This window comes from Pseudophryne corroboree, chromosome 8, assembly GCF_028390025.1.
Source record: "Pseudophryne corroboree isolate aPseCor3 chromosome 8, aPseCor3.hap2, whole genome shotgun sequence".
NCBI lineage: Eukaryota > Metazoa > Chordata > Amphibia > Anura > Myobatrachidae > Pseudophryne > Pseudophryne corroboree.
Window position 1 is genome coordinate 114,872,255 of NC_086451.1, and position 20,555 is coordinate 114,892,809.

A 20,555-nucleotide genomic window follows, 5' to 3' on the forward strand; every position below is an offset into this window, starting at 1 on the left:
CTTCCTGTTCAATTATCTGACCTGATCTCCTTGTGCATTAAGTTGGACTCTCGCATCCGCGAACGCAATAATGAACGCGCTCGGAGTGAGCCACGCAGATCAAGGATAATACCTTCTGTACAGTTTCAGTCTCCCTCTTCTGACGAGCCTATGCAGATAAATAGGTCCCGCCTAACTCCTGAAGAGCGGGCAAGAAGAATACGTGAGAGACTCTGTCTGTACTGTGCGGCTGCGGGCCACCAGATTAACTCCTGCACAGTGCGTTCGGGAAACGCCAGATCCTGACTTGCAAAGGAGGAGTCAAGTTGGGATCTTTTTGTCAAGCTCCTTCTAATCCAGACCTTATCCTTCCAGTGACGTTAGAGACTTCAGTTGGGCTCCAGTCCGCATCAGCATTGGTGGACTGTGGAGCTGCAGGAAATTTCATCACCCAAGCTGCGGTAAATAAATTCTGCTTATCTACTTGTGAACTTTCCTGTCCAGTTTATATTACCGCTGTGGATGGAAGCCGAATCTCCAAGGGGAATATTTCCCATCAAACTGCCCCAGTGGTCCTGGGAGTTGGATTCCTACACTCTGAACTGATTAAGTTCTTGGTCATCCCTCAAGCCACCCAGGAGATCGTCTTGGGCATGCCCTGGCTCCAGCTACATAATCCACAGTTTAACTGGTCAACGTTGCAGCTTACCTCTTGGGGTTCACAGTGTCATCAATCTTGTTTAGCCCAAGTGTGTCCCATAAAGTCTACCGAAGTTAAAACACAGTCAAGTCTCCCAGCTGCCTATCAAGATTTCTCAGACGTCTTCTGTGAAAAGGCCGCTGATGTCCTGCCGCCCCATAGGGAATGGGATTGTCCCATCGATCTCCTTCCTGGCAAGAAGCCACCTAGGGGGCGCACCTACCCGTTGTCTGTTCCTGAAACTGAGGCGATGAGCGTTTACATCAGAGAGAATCTTCAGAAGGGATTCATCCGTCCGTCATCATCACCCGCTGGCGCAGGTTTCTTCTTTGTTAAAAAGAAGGATGGAGGACTGCGTCCATGCATTGACTACCGGGGTCTCAATGACATTACCATCAAAAATAGTTATCCATTACCACTCATTACCGAATTATTTGACAGAGTCAAAGGAGCCCGCATCTTCACCAAGTTAGATCTCCGCGGTGCCTACAATCTCATCAGAATCCGGAGTGGTGACGAGTGGAAAACAGCTTTTAACACTCGAGATGGCCATTATGAATACCTAGTAATGCCATTTGGATTGAGTAATGCTCCAGCAGTGTTCCAACACTTTGTGAACGAAATTTTTCGTGATGTCCTGTATAAGTACCTCGTTGTTTACTTGGATGATATCCTCATCTTCTCCCAAGATCTTCCATCTCATCGTCTACAAGTCCGAGAAGTTCTCCGACGTCTTCGTGAGAACCGTCTTTACGGAAAACTATCTAAATGCACCTTTGAAGTACCCTCTATACCCTTCCTGGGTTATATAATTTCCGGATCGGATCTTCAGATGGACCCGACAAAATTGGAAGCTATTGCCAATTGGTCCATTCCAAATTCTCTCAAGTCTATCCAGCGGTTCCTGGGTTTTGCCAACTACTATAGGAAATTTATTCGGGGATTCTCCACTCTCATCGCTCCTATTACCAACCTGACTCGGAAAGAGGCAAACCATTCCAACTGGACAGAAGAAGCCTTAGCAGCCTTCCAGAAGATCAAGCTGGCCTTTATGTCTGCTCCAGTTCTGTCTCAGCCAGATGTTAACAAACCGTTCGAATTGGAGGTGGACGCCTCTACAGTTGGGGTTGGAGCTGTTCTCTCCCAGAAGGGAACCGATGGGAAAGTCCACCCTTGTGGGTTTTATTCTCGCAAATTCCTTCCTGCAGAAGCTAACTACTCCGTTGGAGACCAAGAACTACTGGCGATCAAGCTGGCTCTCGAGGAATGGAGATACCTCCTAGAAGGGGCCAAACATCCGTTTAATATCTACACGGATCATAAAAACCTGCTATACTTAAAGGCAGCTCAGTGCCTTAATCCTCGCCAGTCCAGGTGGGCTATGTTTTTCTCACGTTTTAATTTTAAGCTTCATTTCCGCCCAGGTTCGCAGAATGTTAAAGCTGACGCTCTATCCCGATCCATGGAATCCGAAGAGGAAACGCCTGACTCAGTGCCTCATTCCATCCTGAGTCCAGTGGTATTCGCTGCATCTCAAGTCTCCCCAGCTCCTCCTCCTGGTAAGACTTTTGTTTCCCCAGAGCTCCGTCCCAAGTTGCTATCTTGGGCTCATCAATCCAAGTTCACCGGTCATCCTGGTGTTCTGAAGACCTTCAAGTTTTCTCTCTGAGACGTACTGGTGGCCAAAGATGAAGGCTGACATCAAGGATTTCGTGGCATCCTGTCCTAAGTGTGTGCAGCATAAGACTCCTCGTCAGTCTCCAGCAGGTCAGTTACAACCATTGTCTGTTCCTAGTCGTCCCTGGTCACACCTGTCCATGGATTTTATCACCGACCTTCCTCCTTCCCAAGGATATAATACCATCTGGGTTGTAGTGGACAGATTTACCAAGATGGCTCATTTTGTCCCTCTCCAGGGTCTCCCGTCTGCCCCGAAACTTGCCCAAATCTTCCTACGGGAGATTTTCCGCTTACATGGTCTACCCTCTGAAATAATATCTGATCGGGGGGTACAGTTTGTAGCGAGGTTTTGGAGGGCCCTCTGTGCTGCCATGCAGGTCAAACTGAAGTTTTCGTCATCATACCATCCTCAGACGAATGGGCAGACAGAGAGAGTTAATCAAGATCTAGAGACGTTTTTAAGATTATATGTTTCATCTTCCCAGGATGACTGGTTCGATCTGCTCCCATGGGCCGAGTTTGCCCACAACTTCCGATACCATACTGCTACTGAAACAACACCATTCTTTGCAGTATATGGGCAACATCCCCGTGTTCCTGACTTCCAAGAACTCCCTCATATGGATGTTCCTGCTGCCACTACTGCTCTGTCTCAGTTTTCATCAATTTGGAAAAAGATTCATGTATCTCTCAAAAAGGCCTCCAGCCGGTACAAATTCTTTGCTGACCGCAAGAGACGTGCGGTTCCTCACCTGAAACCTGGGGACAAGGTTTGGCTATCAACCCGTAACCTCCGTCTTAGGGTTCCGTCCATGAAGTTTGCACCCCGTTTCATTGGTCCTTTCCCTGTTGAAAGAGTCATCAACCCTGTGGCCTACAAACTGAAGTTACCACCTTCTCTTCGTATACCTAACGCTTTTCATATTTCTCTCCTCAGACCTCTAGTCCTGAACCGTTTTCAGAGTTCTCTTCCAGTTGGCCCCAAAATTCGAACTCAGCGGGGCGTGGAATTCGAGATCGGTAAAATTCTGGACTCCCGTTGCCGGTATGGACGTCTTCAGTACCTGGTCGATTGGTCCGGTTATGGCCCAGAGGAGAGGAGTTGGGTAAACTCATCTGATGTTCATGCTCCAAGGTTGGTCCGTGTTTTCCACAGCACTCATCCTTCCAAGCCACGTGGGTGTTCGGTGTCCACCCTTAAAGGGGGGGGTACTGTCAGGAATCGACTCACCAAGCCGACATCCGTCCGCCGCTGCGGACTCCGTCCTGGCTCCCTGCGGTCACCTGTCATCTGTGTCTCTGCCATGGGACGCCATCACGGGCCTGGGAACACTCCTGTGACAGCGGGCGTGTAGCGCGCCGCGTTCCCGCTAGGCCGCGGCATGGGCGCCGCCATGACAGTCTACAAACAGCCAGCATACAGCGGCCAATCCGGTGCTTGGCCGCACCCACTTTCCCTCACTCACCCAATCCCTGTGCACCAAGGGGTATATAAGAGACTGCAGGATCAGTCTGCAGGCATCCTGGACTTTGTGTCACTCCTGCGACCCATGTGTAAGGATCTGTTCCGTTACTCCTGTGTTCCTGGCTCTCTGGCTAAAGACCTGTACTCCTGGTTATCTGCACAAGCTCCGTGGAACTTCAAGGCCCAGCAATACCTGCAAACAGGCTTCACACTCATCACCACCTTGTGTGCTTCAGCCTGCAGTTGAGACTGACTCCAGGTGTGTCTCATTCCAAACACCTGTGATACAGCTTGCTGCTGCCAGTGCTTCAATACCTGCACTGTGAAGTCAGACTCCTGCCTCTGCTACCAGGTTTGCCATTTAACACCTTGCTGCCTAAAGTTTCCTGTTTTATATCTGCACTGGTTTCCAAACCAGAACCACTTTACAAGCACCCGTTCTTCTGTTTATTACATTTCCGGTTATTATTTCTACAGTCATCTGCCATCCAGTTGCCATAGACTTTTCAGCTATTACGCTGTGTGATTGACATTTTACATCTGTGATTATTATTTCTGCTGCCATTTCTGTTATTATCATCTGCAAATAAATATCATTGCGCTGATGCGCTGAAACAACATCCAGCCTCCTCGTTTCCTCCCTTATACCTCCACTGACCCACTAGCGCCCCCTCTGGGGACACAGACAAGTCCAGACCTGACAGTCAGGACTTGCCACTCTCTTATCCAAAAGGGTCTCCCCTTGTTTAAATGGTCTGTCTGTAGCCACCACGCTAGAGACCTTTTTACATTTACTGGAATCTTTATCATCTGCTTCTTTATCGTCTGATGATTTCCATTCCATTTGGTCAGAATAAGGTGCTGCAACGGTCTGGAGTGGAATTGCGCATATTCCACCATGTCGAAGGTTGATACCATCAGACCCAACAGTCGCATTGCTGCATGGACTGACATTGTCAGGGCTTGCAACGCTTCCTGAGCCATGACCTGCACCTTGACTATCTTTTTCTCTGGTAAGAGAACTTTCTGTAGGTCTGAATCCAATATGGCCCCCAAATGAACCATCCGCTGTGACGGATTCAGGGACGACTTTTCCCAATTTATGAGCCACCCGTGTCTCTGTAAACAAACTATCGTCTGTTGAAGATGGCTCAACAGTAAATCTTGCGACTGTGCTAAGATTAACAGGTCATCGAGGTATGGGAATATTCTTATCCCCTGTTTGCGCAGACAAGCTGCCATAACCACCATGATCTTGGTAAACACCCTGGGTGCTGTAGCTAGCCCGAAAGGCAAAGCTTGGAACTGGAAATGTTCCTGGAGGATGGCAAACCTGAGGTAACACTGATGTGATAGTGCTATAGGCACATGTAGGTAAGCATCCCGTACATCCAGAGATACCATGTAATCTCCCAGTTCCATAGCTAACATTATGGAGCGTAACGTCTCCATGTGGAACTTCGGGATCCATATGTATTTGTTCAACATTTTCAGATTTAGAATTGGTCGGTATGACCCATTTGGTTTCTGGATTAGAAATAGATTGGAGTAAAACCCCTGTCCCCTTTGTGATGGAGGTACTGGGACAATCACACCTAACTGCAGTAATTTTTGTACTGCTTCTTGCAGGGCATTGGCCTTCGACTCTATACGAGACGGGCTGGTGCAAAAAAATCTTTGAGGAGGCTGCCTCCTGAATGGGAACCCATACCCCTGAGATACCACCTTCTGCACCCAAGCATCTGCTGTTGACTGTTGCCATATGGGGTTCACTACGATATGCCGGCGGTCAGGCTCCCGGCGACCAGCATACCGGCGCCGGGAGCCCGACCGCCGGCTTACCGACAGTGTGGCGAGCGCAAATGAGCCCCTTGCGGGCTCGCTGCGCTCGCCACGCTACGGGCACGGTGGCGCGCTACGCGTGCCACACTATTTTATTCTCCCTCCAGGGGGGTCGTGGACCCCCACGAGGGAGAATAAGTGTCGGTATGCCGGCTGTCGGGATCCTGGCACCGGTATACTCTGCGCCAGGATCCCGTCAGTCGGCATACTGAAGACCACCCGCCATATGTGTGCAAAAAGAAGGAGTCGGCCCCCAACCCTGGAATCCTCCAGGCGGAGGCCCGTCTCTTCAGGCTGACGGTTTCTGTTCAGGTTTTGAAGCTGGCTTTTTGCTAGCCCACTGCTTCCTACCCCTGGATTTAAACTGGGGTTGCTTAGGCTCCTCTTTAGCTTTTGCTTTGCTTTGCCAGCGAAATGAGCGAAATTTTAAACCCTTGGACTTAGGGTTATAAGCAGCCGGAAATCTGACCTTTTTCGATTCAGCCTCTGATTCTAGGATATCCGATAAAGGTTTTCCAAATAATATATTACCGACAAAAGGCAATGCTTCCAATTCTTTCTTGGACTCCGCATCTGCCTTCCAGGTCCATAGCCAAACTGCTCTGCGAGCGACTACTGTCAAGGCTGAAGCTTTAGAAGCAACTGTGCCTACATCAATTGCTGCTTCTTCCAAATATTGGGCAGATTGTCTTAACCGGCAAAAACGATCCTCTTCCTCCCTAGTAGGAGAAGGGATGTCATTCTCTAGTTCCTCTATCCATTCGCCCATTGCCTTTGCCACCCAGGCCGAAGCCATAGCAGGTCTAACCACTGCTCCTACTAGAGAAAAAATATTTTTCAACAGGCTCTCTACCCTTCTGTCTGTGACATCATTCAATGAGGTAGATGACAGTGGTAAAGCAGATTTATGCACAAGTCGCAGAACATGTGCATCTACTTTTGGAGGAACTTCTCTTTTTGAACAATCCACAGCAGGAAATGGATAATAAGAATCCCATCTCTTAGGAATCTTATACTTTTTACTGGGCGCTACCCAAGACTCATCCATCATTTCCGTCAGCTCACCTGACGCTGGGAATTCAGCTTTCACTGATTTTGTTCGTTTAAATACAGGTGCTTTTGCTTTTATCACTGTCTTGGCTGGTTCTTCCAACGAGAGAACAGCCTTTACAGCATTAATAAGTTCAGCTACATCTTCTGAACTAAAGCTCTGCGACTGATCATCATACGGAGTTGAATCTATTGTATCATCATCATCCGATGTATCATCTTGTGTAGTCTGCCACACAGACGCATCTGTCTTAGTCTTACCTGCCCCTTGGTTGCTTGTAGAAGCTACTGGAACCAAACCATAGGAAGGGAGCTGCATGTATGGGTTCATAGTGTAACCTAACCCTTGAGGTGGTGCTACCGGAGCAAACCTGTCCGCTATTGAAGACAGAGTCTTTGCGAACATATTCCATGGTGGCTCTGTTGGTGGTTGAACCAATTCCTGTTTTTTACTTCACTGAAAAGCGAAACAGTTTGCACACAAACCCTCATAAGTGACCAATTGATTCATATCAATTACCCCTGACTTACAAGATAAGCATGTTAGGGCTGTAGGAGTGCTTGATAAATTCTCCTCATCACTTTTGCCGCTCACAGACATGGTATTAACCTGTTATTGACTACACAATCTGTGACTGAAAATCACCCTATATGTCAGTATATAGAGGTGAGATCAATCTGACCACAGTGCACCTGATTTGAGGGTCAGAACAGGACTGACATTACACAGAAAAGTCAGCACACATACTAGCAGTCAGTCACATGTTAAAGCATTAGACATTGCCATATGAGAATACAACCTCCATAACAACTTATACATAAGTGTCACGTCTGGCAGGGTTTGAGGATCCGGCAGCTGAGATTTGCCCGAGGAGGTAGCAGGCTGTGAATGAACCAGATGAGGGGGCTGGATATAGTTCCTTCGCATGGGACACGGAGCAATGAAGAACGTAGGCGGGGTTTGAGAGTCAATGGAAAGTATTTATTATGTACAGGGCTGAGGTAGGGAACTGAGGCTGAAGCACAATGGTTAAAGACGTGGCTGGAGGTGGAGAACTGCGGACTGTGATTTGAAAGACGAGACTGTAGATGATGAACTGTGGAACTGTGGATGGTAGTTGAAAACGTGGCTGGAGACAAGGACTGTGGACTGTGGTTTGGAAAACGAGGCTTGAAGATAATAATCTGCAGGCTGTGGTCAGTGGTACAAAGGCGTGGCTGGTGAAGGAGATCTGTGGAGTGTGGCTTGAAAGACGAGGCAGAAGACTCGGGGCTGACTGTGCCCAAAGAGTCTTACTGGACCGGGTTTTCCAGGAGCGCTTCCACAGGCAGTAGCAGGCAAGAAACGGCAGGGCTGCAGCAGCAACAGAGAACCGACCAAGCAGGATCAGGAGGAACCAAGATACAGCAGGAATCCTGGGAGCACAGGCTAAAGCACCTACAACAGGGTTGTAACTTGAAGCACTGGCATCCCTGTCCTAAACCAGCCCCCTTTTATAGGGAGAGCTTCCCCTGGATTGGCTGGAAGAAACAGGAAACAGGAACTATGCTTAAAACTTGGTCTCCAACATGGCGGCGCCCAGTAATGCAGACCTTTTTGCAAAGCCACATTGCTCACTGCCCCTGGTCTCCAAGCAACGGTTCAGCGAGAGCGACCCGCTGTAGCGGCGTCCCGCAGCCACGAGCGGACCCCCTCACCTCCGCTACTGCTGCCCACGGATCCGGCGCAGCAGCCCACCTCCGCCGCTGCCCGCACAACGCCAAGGAAGCCAGCCCTGCGGCCCCAGCGTACCGGTAAGACTCCGGACGCTGACAGTACCCCCCCTTTTGCGGGTGGACTCCGGACACCTATGTGGTTTAGTTGGAAACTTGGCATGAAATGTCCGAAGAAGTCTTGGAGCATGGACATCCTCTGTATCTACCCAAGATCTCTCCTCTGGCCCATACCCTTTCCAATCAACAAGGTACTGGATGCAACCATAATGTCTGCGAGAATCGAGGATCTTGTGAATCTCAAATTCATCTCCATGTGCTGATTGGATCTTGGGTGATTTAGGCAGAGCGGCTCTGAACCGATTAAGTACCAGTGGTTTTAAGAGAGAAATATGAAATGCATTAGGAATTCTTAACTACGGAGGTAATTTCACTTTATAAGCCACAGGATTCAACACTCTTTCGATTGGGTAAGGCCCAATAAATCTGGGAGCAAACTTTTTTGTAGGAACCTTTAATATTAGGTTACGTGTGGAAACCCAAACCCGATCTCCTACCTTAAGGCTTGGTACAGCTTTTCGTTTCAGATCTTCATAGGTCTTATTTCTTTTTCATCCACTAGGGGTCACTGGAGTACTCTTGGGATATGGACGGCTTCCACCGGAAGAAGGCACTGAATAAATTAATTTTGAGACTACTCCTCCCCTCCATATCCTGCAGCACTTCAGTGTTTTTTCTGTGCTCGACACAGTTAGAAGGCATAGTGGAGCTCGTCCACAAAGTATTGGAATTTTTTTCTAAGTTTTTTTTTTCGTCAATTTCCACGTCCTTTCCCCCCTTCTAACAGGCGTGGGTCAGGGACAGTGGAAGCGGCTGAGTAGCCGTGAGTGTCGGACCTCTCTGTAAAGAGCTCCCTCACTCCACTTGCAGGCTGCCTGCAGGAAAGCTGGACGGAGCTTGGATGAAAGCCCCGTCATAGACTTCTGTCACGGTCCAGGTATGTTGGGTTGGGGCGGTCAGCGCTTGCTGCCGCTCCACTGTGGGGGATTATTTGGTACTCACCGCTGCCCGGGGCGCGCTCTCACTCTCCGGCCCCCAGCATCCTAGGAGACCGCTGCTCCCTGCGCAGCAGCAGCGCTGCTTGGCTACACAAACACGCCGCCATGCTGTGTGTGGCGGGCGGGAGCACGTGTGCATAGGCCGCTCCACGGCTCTATGCAGCACGCTCTCTGCTTCCGCCATCCGCCCGCAGCAGCCGAGGAGTTCCGTTGTCCGGGGCCTACAGGACAGGCCGCTCACACGGCCCTTTGCAAAAACTTCCACAGGCCCAGACCCGGTGCTGTACACGGAGGTCGTGGGAGTGGGGGGGAGACTTTAACAGTATTGGGCAGTGTTAAGTTTTAAGAAAAAAAAAAAAAAACTTGGTGCTTAGTATGTTTAATGTTCTCCTGTCTGTTCCAGGTTTCCTATTTTACATCTCAGCTAAGAGTGGTACTAGGGGAATTTTTGGGTCAGTTTTCGTATTAGCAGGCACTGCACTTGCCTAAGATATATACCAGGAACTTTGGTGTTATTACTGAGTCGTGCAGTCTGTCTGTGTGGAGTTTGTATTGTCTGTCATAATGAGTAAGACACCAGCAAAATCTAAGAAACATTGTCATGTCATGTCTGTAAGAGTGTGTTGCCTGATGGATCCACCACATGTACAGCATGTGTTGTTAATACAGCCATAAATACGATTTCCATTCCAGAAGTAAAGCCAGCATCTCAGGACCCTCCGTGGGCTTTACTTGCAGATGTATTAGTTGGTTTACAATCAGAGCTGGCCGCCTCTCGTGAAGAAAGAGAGGCGGCAAGATCTGAGTTTAAAATGAGACCATTTGAGTTACCTGGAGAATCTCAAGCTGGTCATAAGTCCACCTTGAGTGGAAAAGATAAGTTTCCTTTTCCTACTAATTTTCCTGTCTCTGGGATACTAGATCTCACTGAACAGGAGTATGAGGAGGGCGAAATAGAACAACAGTCAGAAGGTGACGACTTTGACAGCCCAGGTATTGACAATCTCATCAGAGCAGTTCGTCAGTCGCTGGAGTTTACAGAAACTGAGGAGCCACTGACGAATGATGAAGTAGTCTTTACTAAACGACAGAGATCTCCGATGTGTTTCCCTATCTCGGAATCTCTTAATAAAATGTTACTGGAGTCACGGAAAAATCCGGACAAACGGTTTTCTATTCCTCGTAGATTTAAATCGAGTTACCCGTTTCCAGAGGCCATGACAGCTACATGGGAGAACCCACCATTGGTGGATTCATCCGTATCTAAACTTACGAGGAAGTTAACCATACCAGTACCAACTGCTACTACACTTAAAGACCCTGCAGATCGTAAAATAGAGGCTATGCTAGGGTCCATGTATACAGCAACTGGAGTGCTGTTAAGACCTGGGTTGGTTGGCATTTGGGTTACTAAAGCTTTAATGGTATGGATAAAAGAGCTCAAGTCGGCTCTGCAAGATGATCATCTTATACTTCTCGCAGATCAAATCTGGGAAGCTGCTGAATATTTATGTACAGCTTCTACTGACGTCTGTCAGCTTACTTCTCGCCTGTCCTCATCGCTAGTCATAGTACGACGAGCACTTTGGCTGCGTTCGTGGCAGGCGGAGACGGAGGTTAAAAAAGGTATAGAGGCATTGCCTTATGATGGCGAGAAACTTTTTGGTCCTGAATTGGACAAATGGATTTCTGAAGCTACTGGAGGGAAGTCTGTTTTTCTTCCTTCGCCTACAACTATACCTAAACGGAAATATTCTGGTCCGGCGTTCAAATCCTTTAGAACTCAGCCCTTTCGTGGGCAGGGCACAGGAGCAGTCACGCCGGGCAGAAGAGGTCGGGGACGTAGTGCCCGACAATCCAATGCACGTCGTCAAGACACCAAGACCACTAACAAACCAGTGGCATGACGGGCTCCCAGCCCATCTCGGATCCCCAATTGTGGGAGCACGCCTTCAGAGCTTTCAGGGGGCGTGGCTGCAGACGTCCACAGATGGGTGGATCCGCAATTTAGTATTAGAGGGTTACAAAATAGAGTTCGATTATCTTCCGACAGGAAGATTTTTCACGACAGGACTGCCTGTGTCGGACGACAAGAAAGCAGTTCTGCAGGTTGCCATTCAGTCTCTGCTGAATGCTGCAGTGATAATTCCAGTCCCTGTGCAGGAACAGGGGCAGGGTTATTATTCCAGTCTGTTTCTGGTACCAAAACCAGATGGCTCAGTCAGGCCAATATTGAACCTAAAAGGTCTCAATCATTACGTCACTTACCACAGATTCAAGATGGAATCTCTCAGGTCAGTAATTGCAGGGTTAGAGCCACAGGAATTCATGATTGCACTAGATCTCAAGGATGCGTATTTGCACATTCCGATTTGGCCACCTCACCAAAGTTTTTTAAGGTTTGCGATAAGGCGAGACCATTACCAATTTCAGGCTCTACCGTTTGGCCTCTCATCAGCGCCTCGGGTATTCACCAAGGTAATGTCCGTGATGACAGCTCATCTCAGGTCCCTAGGGGTAATAATTGTTCCGTATTTAGACGATCTACTCATAAAGGCTCCGTCTCAACAATTGCTTCTCCAACATGCCTTGCTAACGTACAATGTACTAGTTCAGCACGGTTGGATAGTCAGTTTAAAGAAATCACATCTAATTCCGTGTCAACGACTTCAATTCCTAGGGATGATTCTCGATACAGTAAAACAAAGGGTTTACTTGCCACAACAGAAAGTACAGGGCATTCGTCATCTGGTGCAATTAGTGCTCAAGCCACGCACAGTCTCAGTACATTTGTGCATTCGCCTTTTAGGCACAATGGTGGCGGCTTTCGAAGCACTTCAGTTCGGAAGATTTCACTCACGTCCGTTTCAACTGGAGGTGTTAGCACAGTGGTCGGGATCACATCTGCAGCTGCACCACAGGGTGAGGTTGTCACCACAAGTCAGGGTGTCTCTTCTCTGGTGGTTAAAAATACACAATCTATCTGCAGGGAGACGATTCGGAGTCGCGAATTGGATAATTCTGACAACGGACGCAAGTCTCAGAGGTTGGGGAGCTGTAGTTCAGAGTTATCGGCTCCAGGGCCTCTGGGCGGATCACGAAAGATCGCTATCCATAAATGTTCTGGAACTCAGGGCGATTTACAATGCTCTAAGACAAGCGGTGTACATGTTTCGTTTTCAGACTGTGCAGGTGCAGTCAGACAATGCGACGGCAGTCGCATACATAAACAAACAAGGAGGAACGAGAAGCCGCATGGCTATGCGGGAAGTAGCTCGGATCCTCAGATGGGCCGAATATCACCAGGTGATATTATCGGCAGTGTTCATTCCTGGAGTGGACAACTGGGAGGCAGATTTTCTCAGTCGTCGGGATTTTCATCCAGGAGAGTGGGCATTAAATCCAGAAGTTTTTCAGATGTTGATCCAGAAGTGGGGTTACCCTCAGGTGGATCTAATGGCATCCCGCCACAATCATCAGGTGTCAAGATATGTGTCCAGAACAAGAGATCCAGGGGCAGTGGCGGTGGATGCTCTCACAGCCACGTGGCCATACAGCCTTGTGTATCTGTTTCCACCGTTTCCGCTGCTCCCGCTGGTGCTAAAACGGATCAAGAGAGGGTTCGTCACAGTCATTCTAATAGCGCCTCATTGGCCTCGGAGGGCTTGGTTCTCGGATCTTCTCGGGTTACTCGCAGACGATCCATGGCCACTCCCACTACGTCCGGACCTGTTACAACAGGGTCCGTTCCTCTACCCCGATTTAGCGCGGCTGCGTTTGACGGGGTGGCTGTTGAAAAGGCCATCTTAAGGAAAGAGGGCATTCCTGAGTCTGTTATACCAACCATGGTACGAGCTAGGAAGCCGGTTACGGCAGCTCATTATTATAGAATTTGGCGTACTTATATAGGTTGGTGTGAAGCTCGGAAATTTCCGACATCGTCTTTTAAATTATCCCGTCTTTTGTTATTTTTACAAATGGGGTTAGATGGAGGACTACGTCTTTCCACACTAAAGGTGCAGGTATCTGCGTTGTCAATTTATTTTCAAAGGAAATTGGCCTCGTTGCAGTCAATACATACGTTTCTACAGGGTGTAAAGAGGATACAGCCTCCTTTCATTCCACCTACAGCACCATGGGACTTGAATCTGGTTTTAGATTTCTTACAGTCCGATTACTTTGAACCCTTACAACAAGTGGATATTAAATTTCTCACTTGGAAAACGATTTTTCTTTTAGCCTTAGCCTCGGCTAAGCGTGTTTCAGATTTGGGTGCCTTGTCATGCAAGTCACCGTATTTAATTTTTCATGATGACAGAGCGGAACTTCGGACGAATCCCGTTTTTCTACCAAAAGTAGTGTCGTCTTTTCACATCAATCAACCAATAGTAGTTCCTGTGTTAACAGGAGATTCTGGAATGTTGGATGTAGTTCGCGCATTGCGCATCTATGTTTCCCGAACGTCTACTGTGCGTAAGACAGATACGTTGTTTGTTCTCTATGACGCAGCTAAGAGGGGTTGGCCAGCCTCTAAGCAGACCTTATCCAGATGGATCAAACTGACTATACGTCAGGCTTACCTTTATGCTAAGTTACAGCCACCTACTTCAGTAACAGCTCATTCCACACGTTCTGTGGGGACGTCATGGGCAGCGAGTCGTGGGGCTTCTACGACACAGCTTTGCCGTGCGGCTACTTGGTCGTCAGTGCACACGTTTGTGCGCTTTTACAAGTTTGATACGTTCGCGGCATCAGCATCTAGCTTTGGCCGTTTAGTGTTACAAGGGCCAAACAGCTCTCCCGCCACGGAGGAGACTTTGGTACATCCCAAGAGTACTCCAGTGACCCCTAGTGGATGAAAAAGAAAATAGGATTTTGGTACTTACCAGGTAAATCCTTTTCTTTGAATCCATAGGGGGCACTGGACGCCCACCCAGAGCAGTTTACCTGTTTTAGGAGTTCAGTGGTTCTTATGGTAACACACTTTCACGACTGGTTTAAATTTAACAAGGGTTAATCAGTTATGGTGTCAACTGTTTAGTTGTCTGTTACGTTGTGTCAACTTTATTGTTGTCTGTGAGACTATATGTAATTCTCCTTTTGTCAATCTCTCTATCGATCCTGTTCGGCTCAGTAAAAAACACTGAAGTGCTGCAGGATATGGAGGGGAGGAGTAGTCTCAAAATTAATTTATTCAGTGCCTTCTTCCGGTGGAAGCCGTCCATATCCCAAGAGTACTCCAGTGCCCCCTATGGATTCAAAGAAAAGGATTTACCTGGTAAGTACCAAAATCCTATTATCTCTTGGATGTCTTGAGCAAAGTCTTGTGAACTCGTTTCCAGGCTTCAGTAAATTGACGAAGTGTTGACTCTGTGGCCGGAACCTCGAGCGTAGGCAGAAGTTGGAAGTCAGGAACTCTTGGATGGTAACCATAATTAATGAAGAATGGAGAAGATTTTGTGGCAGAGTGATAAAGATTGTTAAGGGCAAATTCTGCGAACGGGAGGAAGTCCAGCCAGTCGTCCTGTGAGGAGGACATGAATAAACGCAGAAAAGTCTTCAGATCCTGGTTCACTCTCTCTGTTTGACCATCCGTTTGAGGATGATATCCTGAGGAGAAGTTTAATTTCACGCCAAGAGCAGAACATAGGGATCTACAAAACCTGGCCACAAATTGAGGACCTCTATCAGACACGATCTCCTGGGGTAGACCATGGAGTCGAAAGATCTCTGCTATAAACAATTTTGCCAACTGGGATGCAGATGGAAGATTAGCCAGAGGAACAAAGTGTGCCATTTTAGAGAATCGGTCAACTATGACCCATATGGTGTTCCGCCCACCAGACATAGGTAAATCTGTAATAAAGTCCATAGAAATATGCGTCCATGGTCTTAGTGGTACCGGCAAAGGATGGAGTAACCCGGCTGGTGGACCTTTGGGACTTTTATGCTGGGCACATTTTGGACAGGCAGCTACGAATTCCAGAACGTCAGTCCTGAGATGAGGCCACCAGTAGGAGCGTTGAATGAATTTAAGTGTCTTATGACCGCCCGCATGGCCCATGAAGGAGGAGGAGTGAGCCCATGTAAGAAGTTTTTTGCGAAGATTTGGTGCAACGAAGATCTTCCCTGGAGGAGGAAGTGGAGAGGTATTAGTTGCAGAAAAAGAGGTGGATTCCAGGATAAATTGCTCTTTTGAACAGTCAGAGGGTTCTTCTGAACTTAGGGAGCGAGATAATGCATCTGCCTTTTTGTTGAGGGAACCTGGTCTGTAACTGAGTTTAAAATTAAAACGGGTAAAGAAGAGTGCCCATCTTGCTTGGCGTGGGTTCAGACATCGGGCTGACTGTAGATACAGGAGGTTCTTGTGATCCGTGGTCACCGAAATTGGATGCTGAGCTCCCTCCAACAAATACCTCCACTCCTCAAAGGCCAACTTAATTGCCAGTAATTCCTGTTCCCCAATAGCGTAAATCTGTTTAGCGGGGGAGAATCTTCGCGAGAAGAATGCACAAGGATGGACCTTCTTGTCCTCGAAAAGCTGGGATAATACTGCTCCTACTCCTACAGTAGAGGCATCAACCTCCACCAAGAACGGACGGCTGAGATCGGGTTGTCGAAGAACTAGAGCAGTCGTGAAGGCCTCCTTTAAAGATGAAAAAGCTTCCAAAGCCTCCAGAGACCACTTGGCAGGATCAGCTCCCTTCCTAGTTAATGCGGTTATAGGAGCTACGACAGAAGAATAATTTTGAATGAATCTTCGGTAGAAGTTAGCAAACCCCAGGAAACGTTGAATTCCTTTAAGGGTAGCTGGAAGTGGCCAATCCTGAATCGCCTGGACTTTAGCGGGGTCCATCTGTAACCTCTGCCCTGAAAGAATGTAACCGAGGAATGGAATCGTGGGTACTTCAAAGGTGCACTTCTCTAACTTACAGAATAACTGATTCCTTCGTAAACGAGTTAACACTTCTTTGACTTGTTCCCGGTGGGTCTTCAGATCCCTAGAAAAAATGAGGATGTCATCCAGATACACTACCAAGCAGTCATAGAGGAGATTTTTGAAGATTTCGTTAACAAACTCTTGAAAGACGGCTGGGGCGTTGCATAGGCCAAAAGACATTACCAGGTATTCGTAATGGCCGTCGCGGGTATTAAATGCCGTCTTCCATTCGTCCCCTGGGCGAATACTTATAAGATTGTAGGCCCCCCGTAAGTCCAACTTAGTAAATACAGTAGCTCCTTTAACACGGTCGAACAGTTCTGGAATCAGAGGTAACGGATATCTGTTCTTAATTGTTATGTCATTGAGACCTCTATAGTCAATACAGGGCCGCAACCCCCCATCCTTCTTTTTGACGAAGAAAAACCCTGCTCCGGCCGGACATGTAGAAGACCTGATGAACCCTTTCTCCAAGTTCTCCCGTATATACTCCGACATGGCCTGTGTCTCGGGAAGTGAGAGAGGGTAAATTCGACCTCGGGGAGGAGTCTTACCGGGTACTAGCTCAATGGGACAATCCCAAGTACGATGCGGGGGCAAGGTGTCCGCCCCATGCTTACTGAAAACATCTTGAAAAGATTGGTACTCCACAGGAAGGCTGGAAGGGTTGGAAGAACAGAGAGGTCTAACTGAAGGTAAACAGTTCTGAAAGCAGTCTTGTCCCCAAGAGAGAACATCCATAGTTTGCCAATCTATGTGGGTATTGTGTCTGATTAACCATGGAAACCCTAGGATTAGTTCATGAGAGGCTTTAGGAATTACAAGGAAAGAGATTTTTTCTGAATGGAGAACTCCGACCTTCAGCTTGAGAGGAATAGTACGAAAGGATATAATACCCTCTGGGATATAACTTCCATCCACTGCGGTAACAGAAATGGTACGATCCAAAGGAACCATTTGTATTCCAGATCGTTTGACCAGAGCTTACGTAATGAAGCTTTCGGCGGCTCCGGAGTCGAGTAGTGCAGGGATGAGAAGAGAAGAAGAAGGGAGCTCCAATTGGGTTAACAGGACAGACTCTTTCTTGGTATGTAATTCTGAGAATTCTCCTAGCTTGACCTCTCCAGCACAAACTAGGAGCGGGCGTTTCCCGGACGTAGACTGCAAGTTTTAACAAAGTGATCAGATGCACCACCATACAGGCAGAGGTTCCCTTGTCGCCGTCTCTGACGTTCTTCAATGGAGAGGTGGGAGCGATTAATCTGCATGGGTTCTTCCACAGTTGGTGATGATGGTGTTGGTGGAAGAACAACTCTAGGCTTAGGGCGATCTGACCGCAACCTCTCCATACAGCGTTCTCTGTACCTCAGATCTAACTTATTGCATAAAGAAATTCGTTTATCCAACTTATCAGGTACATCCTGAGTTGCGAGGTCATCTTTGACCTTTTCGGAGAGACCGCTCCAGAAAGCTGCAATGAGAGCCTCCTCGTTCCAGTTCAGTTCTGAGGAAAGTGTGCGAAACTGGATCACGTACTGACTGACCGTACGCGTGCCCTGACGCAGGCGCAGGATCTCCAATGAGGCAGCAGAAGTCCTGCCCGGTTCGTCGAAGATTCTTCGAAAGGTGGCCATGAATTCTGGATAGTTAGATAAGATGGGATCCATCCTCTCCCACAAAGGTGAAGCCCGTTCCAACGCTTGCCCGGTAAGTAAAGAAATTATATAGGCTACTTTGGTTCGTGCTGATGGGAAGTTGGCCGACTGTAGTTCGAACTGGATTTCGCACTGGTTAAGAAACCCGCGGCATTGTTTTGGATTCCCATCAAATTTACTGGGAGGTGGCAAATGCAAACGTGGAAGTGGTACTGGTACAGGAGGAAGCAGGACCGGAGGTGCCAATGTGGGAGCAGCTGTAGATACTTGAGGTGCCGTCATGGCAACACAGAGAGAATCGAGACGTTCGGACATACTCTGCATGAACTGCACAATTTGAGATTGTGTGGCCTCCTGCTTACTTAAGCAAGACCAGATATCTGCAGTTGAATCCCCTCCTGAGGCCTGATCACCCGTCGAATCCATTGGGCCAGTGCTTACTGTCACGTCTGGCAGGGTTTGAGGATCCGGCAGCTGAGATTTGCCCGAGGAGGTAGCAGGCTGTGAATGAACCAGATGAGGGGGCTGGATATAGTTCCTTCGCATGGGACACGGAGCAATGAAGAACGTAGGCGGGGTTTGAGAGTCAATGGAAAGTATTTATTATGTACAGGGCTGAGGTAGGGAACTGAGGCTGAAGCACAATGGTTAAAGACGTGGCTGGAGGTGGAGAACTGCGGACTGTGATTTGAAAGACGAGACTGTAGATGATGAACTGTGGATGGTAGTTGAAAACGTGGCTGGAGACAAGGACTGTGGACTGTGGTTTGGAAAACGAGGCTTGAAGATAATAATCTGCAGGCTGTGGTCAGTGGTACAAAGACGTGGCTGGTGAAGGAGATCTGTGGAGTGTGGCTTGAAAGACGAGGCAAAAGACCCGGGGCCGACTGTGCCCAAAGAGTCTTACTGGACCGGGTTTTCCAGGAGCGCTTCCACAGGCAGTAGCAGGCAAGAAACGGCAGGGCTGCAGCAGCAACAGAGAACCGACCAAGCAGGATCAGGAGGAACCAAGATACAGCAGGAATCCTGGGAGCACAGGCTAAAGCACCTACAACAGGGTTGTAACTTGAAGCACTGGCATCCCTGTCCTAAACCAGCCCCCTTTTATAGGGAGAGCTTCCCCTGGATTGGCTGGAAGAAACAGGAACTATGCTTAAAACTTGGTCTCCAACATGGCGGTGCCCAGTAATGCAGATCTTTTTGCAAAGCCACATTGCTCACTGCCCCTGGTCTCCAAGCAACGGTTCAGCAAGAGCGACCCGCTGTAGCGGCGTCCCGCCGCCACGAGCGGACCCCCTCACCTCCGCTACTGCTGCCCACGGATCCGGCGCAGCAGCCCACCTCCGCCGCTGCCCGCACAACGCCAAGGAAGCCAGCCCCGCGGCCCCAGCGTACCGGTAAGACTCCGGACGCTGACAATAAGTAGGAAAATTGTACTTCTGTTTTTAAACTGGTTCTTTTTTTCAACATAGCATGCAGAAAACACAGTAATATGCAGGTCTCATATGCAATAGGTACTAAAAATTAACAATGCATACTAAGAAGTAGAGAGAATTTTTAGTACTGTATACCCTGCCTCCGTAGAGCAAATACGTTCGTAACACGCTGAGTGGATTCAGACGCTACTGGTGTACACTGCCGCTCTTGATAACTGATAACGGACACGGACGCTCACCAACGGACACGGACGCTGAGCAACTTCCACGTGTATGCAGACGCTAAGGCCTGCGACTCGGTCTGGCGGGTTTATCTCCAGTGTACACAACCGCAGCGTCTAAGCTGCGACCGAGCACAATCGTGGTAGCGTCTGAGCCGGAAGTGAGGTCATTTAGTTCATGAAACGAGAAACACGCGGGAACTGGCCATGAACTCGGAGGAGGGGAGGCCTGGAGAGCGTCTCAATCCCCCTGTTGACTTAAACTCCCAGGATCGCGGCCTCTACCTAGTCCTGGCGCCTATGATCCCAGGAGCGTAGCGCTGTCGCACTCTAGATGTTCGGCGCATCAACACACTGTTTGCAGTCTCCACCAAATCAGTGTAGCTGTGTCCTGACCCCTCTAGTAAGAGGAAGTCCAGAGACTCACCGTCTCCCCATGCTCCAGCCACAGCCTGGTTACGTCTGCTGGACCTGCTAGAACATCCGACACAGACGCCGTCGAGACAGCACTGATACCCGAAGGTAAGCGTTGTTGCGACCCGGTGGGGAGTTGTTGGAGCGACTCTTTCTAGAATGCGTTTAAGACACTGTTAAGATAAGTCGCTCAAAAACAATATAGTAAGTCAATAAAAATAAAATAATAAAAGCTTGAGGCTGCTCTCACAGCAGCCCTGTGACCATGCGGCTTCCTGCCGCACCAAGCAAAAAACTGATCTGACTGAGTCAGTGGGCGGGACTATGTAGTGGAGGCCCCAATGCATCCTGGGAGGCCAGAAAGCTCGTGACCGTGTTGGTGCCATTTTCGCTGTCGCTCGA